Source organism: Tamandua tetradactyla, unplaced genomic scaffold (genome assembly GCF_023851605.1).
Source record: "Tamandua tetradactyla isolate mTamTet1 unplaced genomic scaffold, mTamTet1.pri scaffold_73_ctg1, whole genome shotgun sequence".
Lineage (NCBI taxonomy): Eukaryota > Metazoa > Chordata > Mammalia > Pilosa > Myrmecophagidae > Tamandua > Tamandua tetradactyla.
The window spans coordinates 838,358-851,678 of NW_027518403.1; the positions used below are offsets into that span (position 1 = coordinate 838,358).

General features: G+C 37.0%; 1 protein-coding gene across 1 annotated transcript in view; it reads left to right on the plus strand.

Moving 5' to 3' along the window:
* The window catches only part of LOC143673271 (tripartite motif-containing protein 60-like), a 337,056-nt gene that overhangs the window by 230,928 nt on the left and 92,807 nt on the right, over positions 1-13,321 (plus strand). The window lies entirely within an intron of this gene.

The window sequence follows — 13,321 nt, forward strand, 5'->3', positions numbered from 1 at the left end:
TTTCATGAAAAAAGTTTTAATTTAATGAATCTCAGCTGATTTTTATCTTGTACTTTGTGTTCTGGTTACATGTCTAAAAATCTGTTTCCAAATGTAAAGTCACAATTTCACCCCCCATAAGAGGTTTATACTCTTACATTTAGATTCATGATTCATTTTGTGTTAATTTGAGGGGGTGCGGGTATTGTGTAAAAAGGATTCTGCTTTCATTCTTTTGAATGTTGATGTCTAGTTTTCCCAGGACCATTTGTTCAGGATACTTTCCTTTCCCTATTAAGAAGGTGTGGTCAACTTGTTAAAAAATCAATTGACCATTGATCTATAGGTCTATTTCTTTGCTCTCAATTCTATTCCATTGATCTATATACCTTTTCTTTGTGCCAGTACCACATTTTTTTTATTACTGTGGGTGTGTAAAGAATTGAAATCAGGAAATATTTGTCCTTCAAATTTGTACTCATTTTGCAAGATTGTTCTGGCTCTTCAGGGTCCCATGCCCTTCCATATGAATGTGATGATCAGCTTTTCTATTTCCTCACAGAATGTTTGTAGAATATAGAGTGAATTGTGTTAAATCTGTAAATCACTGAGGGTAGTATTGACATCTTAATGAAACTATTCCAAACCATCGGGATGGGATGTTTTTCCCAGGTGTCTTTTTTAATTTCTTTCAAACATAGATTGAGGTTTCTGAATAGAAGTATTTTACATTCTTGGTTAAATTGTTCCTGGATATTTGATTCTTTTAGCTGCTTTTGTAAGTGGAATTATTGACTTGATTTTCTTTTCATATTGTTTATCTCTGGTGTAGACAAACACCACTGCTTTTTGTGTATTGATCTTATAGCCTGTAACCTTGCTGATTTCATTTACTTGTTCTAAGAGCTTTCTTGTAGATTCTTGGGGACTTATCTGTATAGAAACATGTTATCTGAGAACAAGGATAACTTTACTTCTTGCTTTCCAATTTTGATGCATTTTATTTATTTTCCTTGCCTAATTATTCTAGCTAGCATTTCATTGTCTTGTTCCTTATTACAGAGAAAGTTTTCACCTCTTAATATTGAGGGTGATGCTACTTGTGGGTTTCTCTTATGTGCCCTTTATCATGATGGTGGAGTTCTCTTTTATTCCTATTTGTCTGAGTGTATTTATAAAGAAAGCATACTGAGGGTTGTGAAATCCCATATCTATATCAATTGAAAGGATTATATTGTCTCTTTAATCTTTCATTCTAATAGTGTGGTATATTACAGTGATTTTCTTATGTTGTACCACCTTTACATTCCTATAACATCCATTTGGTTCTGAGGTATAATGTTTCTAAACACATAATTGGATTTTTTTAGTTAGTATTTGGTGAAAAATATTGCCTCAATAAGGGTTACTGGCACATGCTTCCTTTTGTTTTGATAATTCTATATGGCATTGGTATTATGGTGATGCTAGCCAAATTAGTTGCAGTGTAATTCCTCCCTTACATGATTTTTGAGGAACGCCTTTGTCTTCACCTACCTTCATGTATTTCAGTATATTTGAAACAGAAATGAAGAATACGGTGCTGATTTGAAGCTATTATACACTCCAGAAAAACTGTGTCCTTCAATCCTCAATCAATACTGGTGGGCAGGTTCTTTTGGTTTCCATGGAAATGTGATCCACAACCATGGGTGGTAACTTCTGATTGATAGTTTCATGGAGATGTGTCTCTACCCATTCAATGTCGGGTTGCTTACTGGAGCTTTTTATTAGGGATCCATTTTGTAAAAAGCTTGAGAGCCACCAGAATCAACAGAATGCACACAGCTAGAAACCTTTGGAGCAGAAGGAAAATGCCCAGAAGGAAAACATAGGAATTGAGGAGAGAAAGTTAGCTGATGTTGCTGTGTGACTTTCCAGCTGAAAGAGAAATCCCAACATCATTGGCTTTCTTGGTCCAAGATATCTTTCTCTTGATGTCCTAATTTGGTATTTTCATAGACTTGCCTAAATTTGGACATTTTCATGACCTTAGGACTGTAAACTTACAACTTAACAAATTCCCCTTTATAAAAACCATTCCATTTCTGGTATACTGCATTCTGGCAGCTTTCAAACAAAGACAAACACCTTGGATCAATCTTTTAAGAAGCCATTGGTTGGACCAGAACAGAGATGTGCAGTATATTGCAGGTAAGGACTGCTACTGCTTCCTCCAGAACTAGACATCGGGATACAACACTGGAATCATGGCCTTCTCAGTTTTACAACTGCCATCAAGCAAGGAATTATATGGAACAAGGCCTAGCAAAGACACCAGAGATAGCAAACCATTTTTTCACTGTTTTTTTTTTTTCTTGTTTCATCACTTGCTTGGTTCCTATAAAATTTTAAATATTTCCAGATTTCTGATAAAGTCAGTTCTGCCATTTTCTACTTGTTTTCTGAGTGAGGACACATTACCCACCATTTCGCTGACCCCTTTCAGTACCTTTTTTGGGGTATGAAATTCTTTGTGTTATTCCTTTCATTTAATTAGATTACTATTTATTATAAAACATAATCTCTTGATTTATCACTCTTCTGCTAGCATATTAGATATTTATGAAGACATAAAAAACAAGAATATCCCAGAGGAAATGAATTAAACCTTAATCTTGAGGTGAGTGATTGTGTGGATTAGAGGAAAAACATACTTTAAACAGCATCCTAGAGTTTTCTCTTTAGATTCAAAATTAATTATACTAATATCAGTAGATGTCAAGGATATGGGCCAGACTGAATTTACCAGAATAAAGCTCACACCTTAGAGAATTCACACTTTCAAAACTTATCATCAGCTGCATGTTCCTATTCATCAATTTCTGAAGAAAACTAAAGATCACCACCTATATGGATAGAGCTTCTGTGGATGTTAAGAGAACAGATGGATATCACAATATGGCAATATTTGTCCTTAGAAATATGTAAACATAATACCCATGTGTGAAAGATGACCTCAATTAGAAGTTTGCAGATGATTGATGGCATATGGATAGATGAAAGAGCAACATGCATATTATTATGAGATAAGTACTGAAAGAAAGAGCCAGTGAAGTTAGAACTTCATAATTATTAGGGAAGGAGAATGGGGCTTGGACCATGATAGGTACAGGGTTCTGCTTCTTATAAAAATACAGAAATTAATTTGTACTCTAAGGATGGATAATTTGGTAAAAATTAAAAATGCATAAAGGAAGAAAACTATAGAACATGATATCATACAGAGAATGCTGCTTGACTAGTTATATTGGTTTGAATCTGCATTACTATGGCATACTTACCCTTATCCCCTGCAAGCAAATGCACACATAAAAGAAAATGAAAAGAACCCCTATTTTTAATTTTTTCCTTCACCTCAATGCACTATAAGAAATAAGTCAATAATCATAAAGAGTAATAAAATATTTTTTATATTTCCATTTGTTTCTTTTCACTTATGTTTGTTTTCATTTTCACATGGTTAATATTAACTCTTTTTCCTTTGATATATTGACAATACACAATTATTGTATTCTTTTTCAATTTTGATGCAGATTTCTGCTCTCCATGTCAAATGCTGTCCCATCACTGTTCATCTGTAAAGTAGTTGTGCTGTTCATTTTTCTCATATACAGGTCCCTGAGCTCATTATCCAACCCCCAGACATAGCACTTACTGTCTAAATGTTCTGGGAAATGATGAGACCAGACCCTGCCTTCTATTAATGAATCATGAGTTCTTGAACATGGAAAGGAATAGTGTTTGGGTTCTGCAGCATGTCAAGTCTGCATGAGGTGGCGCCATGCCTAAACACTGTGTTCACTCATATATAGGGGCTGATGAACCAAGGAACCATTCATTTCTGCATTTTATTGCTATACCCCAAAGTACGTGGAATTTGGATTAAATCAGAATCACACTGATCCCAGATGCTTGGTGAAGGGAAGGTGAATCATGGCTTGGACACATCAGTCCCAACCTCTTTTCCCTAATTCCTCAAATACCAGTGCTTTAGTGTTGCTCTGACTTAGTTTTATGGATGCCCACATCAGAGGCCTCAGCCTTTGCCACTTATTGCTGAAGGTAAGTCATGAGTAGAGCAATGATATTCAAAAGGGAGTGGCTGAGGAAGGCCTAAGATTTTAACCTCCCTCCTCATGGCTTCAGGAGAAGCCACCATCTTCCACTACACACAAATACACACATGAATGCACCTGATACACAAATGCCTGCGCACACAGCACATATTCAAACACAGACATGCAAACACACACAAATTTAAATGAGCATGCACACATACCTACACATCCTAGGCCAAATTAGCCTGCCTCCCTCCCAGAGCTCCTCATTACTGAAGCTTAATGAGCATAATTGCAGATATCTTTACATCAGTTTTTCCTCCAGATTTTTTTCATGGACACATTACATTTTAATCAAGAAAAATTGTTGTTAATTTAGCATCATGGTAGAAAGTGGGCCTTATCCTTGGTGTTTTCAATAAATTTTAATCTCAAGTATTTGCTTCAGCTTTGACTAACCTTGGATCCTGCAATGAATGACTTCTGAGTCTTATCATCTGTGGATTTTCTTTATTCCAAATATTGGGCTTAGTTCATGCTGATTAACAAACCTTCCCCTGAAAGTTACTTTCTAAGGCCAAGCTCTGCTTACACCCCTCCCAAGCTCAAGTATTCTCCAATGCCCCTTGACTCCATTCTAAGTCTATGATGCTTTTAAACCTATGATTCCACAGCTTAACATTCAGATTCATTGTCTAGTCTCCCCTTCATCTCCAGCTTTATCTCCAATGATCTACAATAAAACACATTTACTGTGACCCTGTCATACTTGTCTCAAAGCAGCTTTATCAAATCTAGTTTTATCCTAGACTTTTACAGTCAAATGAAGTCCCCCCTTTCTAAACCATTTGAATGTCAACTGTCCTTCACTGATGCCCACATCAGAGAATTTTCTGATGGGATCTCCTTGAGCCAAGGAGCACAATTTGAAAAAATAAAAAACTCCCACTGCAGTTCTAAATGATTGGGAAAACTTAGAGTCTCCATCACTCAGCACCATTTGATGATCAAGGCATGACCAGGCCCAGCTCAGGACTACTGGATTGGTGTAGTATAGTTTAATGATCACTGGGAATGGAACCAGAATTTTAGGTCCTCATTTGGCTTCTCCTTCTAATGCTTAATTAGAAATGAGGTTCTGAGAAATGGGAAGAGACTATGGGGCATCTATATAAAGCTTTGACAATAGTTAAATTGGCTCTGACTCTGTCCCATAGGTCTTGCCCCTTTCCTGTGAGTATAGGAAACACAGATTGTTTCCATGGTGGCCCAGCATCTGACTTGTCTGGAGTTACTACTTTATGTCCCCCCCATCATGGGTGCTCATAGATATGCTATATATAGGTGGAGAGCACAACTGAGGCAGCCAGTATGGATGGGTCTCCTAGGCCATCTCAGTCTAATCAGACATGTTTTGGAATTGCCATTGCTTATGATGTTCTGCATAAACAGACATTACCATACCATGAATACTGTAGGTACTGAATAATAAGAATTACCCTTGAAAATGTACACATACAAACACACCATACACAAAACTGTTCTCTGAGTATATTACCAGTATTCAATTTCATTAAAAAGCTGGTGAGATGGAGGTGGACTTTAGAAGACTATCCTGAGGAAGCTATAGTGTATGTGAAGTCCATGCAAAGGAACCCTGCACATCTTGACAATCATGGGTTCTTTGTAGCTGGATAAAGATTGGAAGGCATGTGCAGGTTGTGGGTAGAGATTGCAAAGAGGTATGACTCCAGGATTCTAAGGGGTAACACTAGTGACTGGAGACAACAAAAAGAAGGACATCCTGTCATTATCTTACCATCACAGACCTGATTCTCATAAGTGTAGTTTCTACCCCACAGAATGTCAGACCACAAAAAATCAAACAGTGAAGGTAATATTTCCATTGATAGATGGCTAAAATGATTCTTAGAGATGAATGGATCTTCCAATGGTCACAAAACAAGTGAACAGTTTGATTGGGGAATGGAGTCAGAATTTTGGGTCCTCATTTGGCTTCTCCTTCTAATGCTTAATTAGAAATGAGGTACTGAGAAATGGGGAGAGCCTATGGAGCCATCTCATAAACCACAAAGGCTAAAGATGAAATAGGAAGACCAGGCTCCTTTCTTCACCCCAAAGGAGCTTAAGTGGTAATATCTATGTTATACAGAGATGTCTGGGAAACAAGAGCAGATGGGTAAGAAGGGCCAACAATTCTGGCTTCTTCTACCCCATGTCCAGTTGTGAGGTCATAGCAATGGCACAAATCTCAGATGTCAGAGAATTTCCTAGACATTCTGGAACTTTTGTGTGACAATGGGTGTTTCTTTTGCCCTGGCTTTTGATTCCCAATATGGGCAGTATTTATCTCTAAATTCTATGAAGAATACCATAAAATGATATCTATAAGCACATTCACTGAATATTTTTGCATAGTCAAAGATTGGAAAAAAGCCAGAGATGATGGTTAAATTCATGCATCAACTTGCTTAGATTATGGTGTTCAGTTTTGGGTCAAGCAAGCACTGTTCTGATTGCTGCTGTCTTTATATTTTGTTGATTTAATTCATTAACCAGTTGGCTGCATCTATGCCTTACTACACCTACAATCAACCTTCATCAGTGAGAGAAGTCTGCTCATCCAAACAATTCAAAGACATAAAGAGAGAAATCAGAAAGAAGGATTTCTAATTCAGCAAGCTAGTTTCTCCTGGGGAATTCATGAAATCCTAAATTGGTATTCCAGCTCGAGGTCTGCCCTATAGAATTTGGATTTGCCAATCTCCAGTTGTATCAAGTAATGCCTATAAAATTCTATAATATTTACACTGTTATTTAATGAAACAATTGGTTCTATTTCCATGGAAAGCTCTTACTAATATCAATTTGGTACCAAGAGTGGTCTTGAGAAATACAGATAAGGCTACTCAGTTAGGTCTGGTGCTCTGTAACTGGATCTCTAATCTGATCAGATTAAAAGGCCCACATTACTCTATTGTCAATTTTCAAGATGACACACATAGTTTGTGGTGTGAAACAGCTATAAGGTAAATAAAATATCATCACTGAGTATTGCAAGTCACATGCTTGTAAGAGGTGAGGCTCTGGGTGACCATGAACTTAATACCTTGATCATTTTCTGGAGTTAAAAAGTTTAATAATATTGGTTGGTAGGCCCTAAATATGCTGAATATTATTATGAAAGAAAAGGATGAGCTCAAAGCCTTCAAATTGCCACCTTCATGGGGTGAAGGACATTAAAATTTCTATGCATGCCCTGAAAGAAACTCTTATTTTTTGTAATGTGGAGTTGGAATTTCTGAAAACCTGATCCATAAATTCATTCTGTGAGTGGTTGAATTGCCACATAAATTGAATAATTTCTGAAAACATCACAGGGCATATGCTGTTAAAGTTTGTGTGTTGATTGGATAGGAAATGTGATTCAGAAGATTGGAATGGAGTCAATGAAGTGATAATGATGAAGTTAAGGACACTGAAAAAGATTCTGCTGATTCCCCCTTTCCAGATAAACGTGTGATGGCATGCTCTGAAGAATGAGACATCTAACCTCCATAAGAAGAGATATAACTGCCTTCACTGCAGAAACACCCCTTACATCTCTGAATGAAATGAACCTGTATTATGAGATGAAACTGTAAATAAATTTCCTGAGGTAGTTGGCTTGTAAGGTACTGTTAATTCCTCTCATGAACTAGTACTTCTTCCTATCTTTATTTTGAGAATCATAATGAGACTGGATCCCCAACATATCCAAAAAGGTGAGGTTCATGGCAAATCCCATGATGGGCTGTGCTACACTCCCCCAACTAATCTAAATGAGTTTTACAATTTGTATAGAGAGAAACCAGGGAAATATTTGTGGGAATGTATATTGATGGTGTGGTATAATGGTGGAAGTAACATAAAGATGGATCAGGCTGAATATATTGATATGGACCCACTAAGCAGAGATTCTGGGTTGAATATTTTAGCCTGAGGGTTTAGAAAGGACTCTAATAGTTTGTTTGAGTGATTGACTATAGCATGGAACAAAAGGTGACCTACATTGTCTGAAGTTGAAATTTCAGTACTGCCCTGCAGATGAGGGTATCTAAAGGCTTACAAATATCGGAATGCTATAGTGGATTTAAATGAAAGATTTGTTAAACTCACTTCTGGAATATCCAGAGGACATACTTTTCATCAGGTCTGTGAAGAACAAATCGGTGAGTAAATTGCCATCATCCCTAAAGAGATCTGTGGTTACTCTTCCCTATAAGTTTTATATTACTGTGAGATTTACTGAGAATGGACTTGGATGTACTTAGCATTAACCAAGTAGTAGAAATTAGTTGCTAAAGACAAGATATCATGGCTACCAAATTGGAAAGCAGAGTGAAAATGATAATCAGAATAATCTGACTCACAGAAATCTATGACATTGACTTATCACTCATAAGGTATCTAGAAGAAAAAAAACTGGGAAGTCTATCAAGGCTTTTCTTGATCTATATAAGAAGAAGTAAAGATCAAGTGAATAAAAGTCTAAGTTGAATAATAAAAACAGGAAATCACAGCCCCTCAATCAATTCCCACATTGGAGAGTTTGTAGATCCAGAAATCCTGGAATGAAAGGGATGAAGATGCTTTGTGGAAGGGCTCTGCTACACTGCCAAAACTGTGTACTGTTAATTGTCCTCCTAGCTCTCCCAAAAGGGAACAATGGACTTTTACCAGGATGATGATACACTGGTTAAAGTAAATGATAAAATAGTTCAGTGGCTCAGAACTGATGGTAATTCCAGGAGACACAAAATATCACTGTGTTCCTACCTGTCATAGTAGGGGCTAAAGAAGTCAATTTGATCAATGGAATTTAGGGTCAGATCCATGTCATAGTGGGTGCTGAGGCTGCCCAAACACATTCTGTAGTATTTCCCTCAGTTCTTGAATACATATGTAGAGTAGAAATAAACAATGTTTAGCAGAATCCTACATTGGTTTCTTAACTTGCAGACTGGATGCTATTTTATTAGGGAAGGCCAAATGGAAGCCATTAGAACTACATCCACCTAACAAAATAGAAGATCGAAAGCAGTATCACATTCCTGTATGAATTTCAGAGATTAGTGCCATTATCAAGGGCCTGAAGAATGCAGGGGTGGTGATTTCCAACACATCCCTATTCAACTCTCTTATTTGACCTGTGAAGAAAATATTTGAATCTTTGATAACAGTGGAGTGTCATAACCTTAACAGAAAGTTACTCCAATTGCATCTGCTGTTCCAGAAATGGTATGACTATTTGAGCAAGTCAACATATTTATGGTTCTTGGTGTACAGCTTGATATAGAAAATACTTGTTGTAGTTTGCTAGCTGCCAGAATGCAACACACCAGAGATGGATTGGCTTTTAATAAAAGGGAATTTATTTTGATAGTTCTTCAGAGGAAAGGCAGCTAACTTTCAACTGAGGTTCTTTCTTACATGGGAAGGCACAGGATAGTCTCTGTTGGCTTTCTCTCCAGGACTCTGGGTTCCAAAAACTTTCCCTAGGGTGATTTCTGTCTTCATCTCACAGTCCTGAAATGAGCTGCAAGTGCTGAGATGAGGTATGCTGAGCTTCTTTAGCTGTGCTGTTTGCTTCCTCATTTAAACACCAGCCAATTAAGTCAAATGTCATTCATTGCAGCAGGTATGCCTTCTAGCTGACTGCAAATGTAATCAGCAGCAGATGAGGTTCATGTACCATTGGCTCATGTACACAGCAACAGAACTAGGGGCCTTCACCTGGCCAAGTTGACAACTGAATCTAACTACCACAATACTTTTTTTTTCTTGAATCTGTGAGTAAAGACAAATCCAACACTTTCATTTCAGCTAGAAAAACCAGTGAAATTATCTCACTATTCAAGACAGCCATATATTAAAACGTAGATTGCATGAAAAGTCACCTTGGGGGACTGATGAGAAAGGGGGAAAATTCAAATTTCCCAAGTGCAGAATTCTTGATATTCTCACAAGCAGTGAGGACAAACAAAGCAATAGGCTGAACTCTCAATCTTGGGATTTGTTCATATGAAACTTAAAACTGCAAAACATAGGCTAATCCTACTTAAAATAAGGCTTAAGAGTCACCCCAAGTGAACCTCTTTTGTTGCTCAAATGTGGCCTCTCTCTCTCAGCCAACACAACATGTAAACTCACTGCCCTCCCCCCTCTATGTGAGACATGACTCCCAGGAATGTGGACCTTCCTGGCAACATGGGACAGAAATCCTAGAATGAGCTGGGACTCAACACCAAGGGACTGAGAAAACCTCCATTGAAAGGGGAAGAGAGAAATGAGACAAAATAAAGTGTCGATGGCTGAGAGATTCCAGAGTCAAGAAGTTATCCTGGAGATTTCCATTATCCTTTTATACTTACTTCCATTAAGTAGATATCACCTTTTTAGTTAAGGTATAACAGAGAGGCTGGAGGGAACTGCCAGAAAATGTAGAGCTATTTTCCAGTAGCCATGTTTCTTGAAGATGATTATATGATATAGCTTTTGCAATGTGACTGTGTGATTGTGAAAACCTTGTATCTGATGCTTCTTTTATCTGCCTTATGGACAGAGGAGTAAAACATATGCATTAAAAGTAAATAAACTTTAAGGGGAACAAATGTTAAAATAAATTTAGTAGATTGAAATGCTAATGATCAGTGAAAGAGAGGGGTACCGGGTGTGGTATGTATGAATTTTTTTTCTTTTTTCTTTTTATTTATTTTTCTGAATTGATGTAAATGTTCTAAGAAATGATTATGATGATAAATATATAACTATGTCATGAAAAATTAACATACAATTTATATTGTATGTTAATTGTTATATTAATAAAAGTTTTAAAAACAAACAAAAAATGTAAATTGCATGAACTTCATTTGCCTTTCCCTTCCACAATACATCACAATGGTGTATTATATAGATGATATCATGCTGAATGGTCCTAGTGTGCAAGATGTAGCAACTACTGGGGAATTTTCATAAGACATTTGTGTTTCTAACAGTAGAAGAAAAATCCAGCAAATCCAACAAATCAAATTCCACATTAGTGAAATTTCTAGGCATTCAGGAGGGTGAAACATGTCACTTCAAAGGTGAATGATAAACTGTTGGATCTGGTCTCTACCACAAAAGTGGCACAATTCCTGCTTGGTCTCTTTGGTTTTCATAGGCAACATATCCCATAATTGATGTGTTATTCTGATTCACTCAACAAGGGGCCAAAAATATTGCTAGATTTGATTGGAACAAATGGAATCCTTGCAACAAGTCCAGGCTATTGCGTAAGCTGCTCTCCCACTTGAGAGCACATATGACCCAAAAGATTCAATAGTGCTGGAAGTTTCAGTGGCAAAAAGAGAAGATGTCCAGAACCTTTGACTGGCTCCTTTAGGAAAATCACAACACAGATACTTAGGATGTTAGAGTGAAACCATGTCATCCTCTGCAGATAATTATGATTTTTTTGATAAAAAGCTTTTAACCTCCTACTGGACCATAGTAGAGACCAAGTACATAATTATGTGTCACCAAGTTATCATGAGACTTGAGTTGTCTGCCATGTAAGGGCATTGTCTGACCAAGGCATAAATTTAGGCACACACAGTTGTACTGTAACATCAAATGGAAGTTGTATATACAAGGACAGGTTCAAGCACATCCTTAAAGCACAAGTAAGATATTGTGGAAGTTTCTCAAATGTGTATGGATCCCACTTAGCCACAATATCTTCTCTTTCCCAGCCCTCAGCTATGTCCTCATGGGGATTTTCCTACCATCAAGTGACTGAAGAAGAGAAATCTCAGGCCTGTCATTCAGATTTGGGTGCTTGGTATACATGTACCACCTAAAAGTAGACAACTGAAACACTTCATCCTCATTTCCAAGACATCCCTGTAGAAGAGTATTCAAGGGAAATTCTCTGAGTGGGCAGAACATAAAGCAATGTATCTGATTCTTTATTTAGTGTATAAGAGGAAATAGCAGGGGACATGTTCATTTATACTGGCTATGGCCTGTCATTTTATTTTATGATCAGCATTAAGGAGAGAACATGATTGCAAAATTGGTGACAAAGGGATCTGGGAGAATGTTATAAAGACCTACCTTTCTGAATGGGCAAAAACATGCAGATATATGCGTCCAATGTGAATGCCACCCTGTACATACTGTCAGCTGTTTGGAATCTTGGCTGAGACAGCTGGGCTGTTGCAGCTTTGGTTAAGATCTCTCACTATCCAGTAGGATAACTTGGGCACATTCACAGAGATGTTCCAAGGTCCCAAGATAACAGGCAGAAATGTGCAATTTGAGTTCTAGGCTTTGAATTGACACAATTTCGTCTGCATTCTGTTATCCAAAAAAACCACAAGGCTTTCCCACATTCAAGTATTAGGAAAATAAACACCATCTCTTGATGAGAGAATCTTTGTAAACAATCATTGTGGAAGATTTGGAAAGAGAATTATATAAACAACAGTGCCCATTTTTTTTTTAAATTATTGAGCAGGTAGTAATAAACAGTTTCTGGAAAGAAAGCAAGATCCTTATCCCTAATCCTTATCACATCAGTGGTTTTAGTAACCCAGAATTTAGTATCCTTGGAGCCTAGGGGTGGTAGCAGCAACCCTGTCCAGAGAAATTTAAACAATAGGGGGAGTCAAGCTGATCTTCTGCATATAATGGATTAAACAATGTTATTTCTGTAATCAAGGAAGGTCTATGATTCCTGTTCCATTGGCTTGTAAGTAGTTGGGGACTAGTGTATATTAATCTCCCAGCATATAATAAGATATAAAGATTTTTTGAAGATGCAGTATTTGTCTTGAGTTTAATATACACCAAGAAAATTCCCACATGCAAAGTTCAATAAATTTTAATTGATGTGGCTGATGTAAACTGCAAAATACAAATGACATGCCACTGTTCATTTGGCATTGGAGAGGTGTAGGGACAAAGCTAATGGTTGAAAATTTTTCTTAAAGAACTAAAGCACAACATATCCAAATGTTAGAGAAATGGGAATCATTGTAGCCATTTGAATCATCCTTTGTGCACCATACAATTCCTAAGTAATTAGAACATTCTTGAATCATTATAATATTACTAGAAAATCCAGGCATCATTAATGTCACCACTTATGATATGTGAAATGTCATTATTTCAGATGAAAACTACCAGTTCTGATG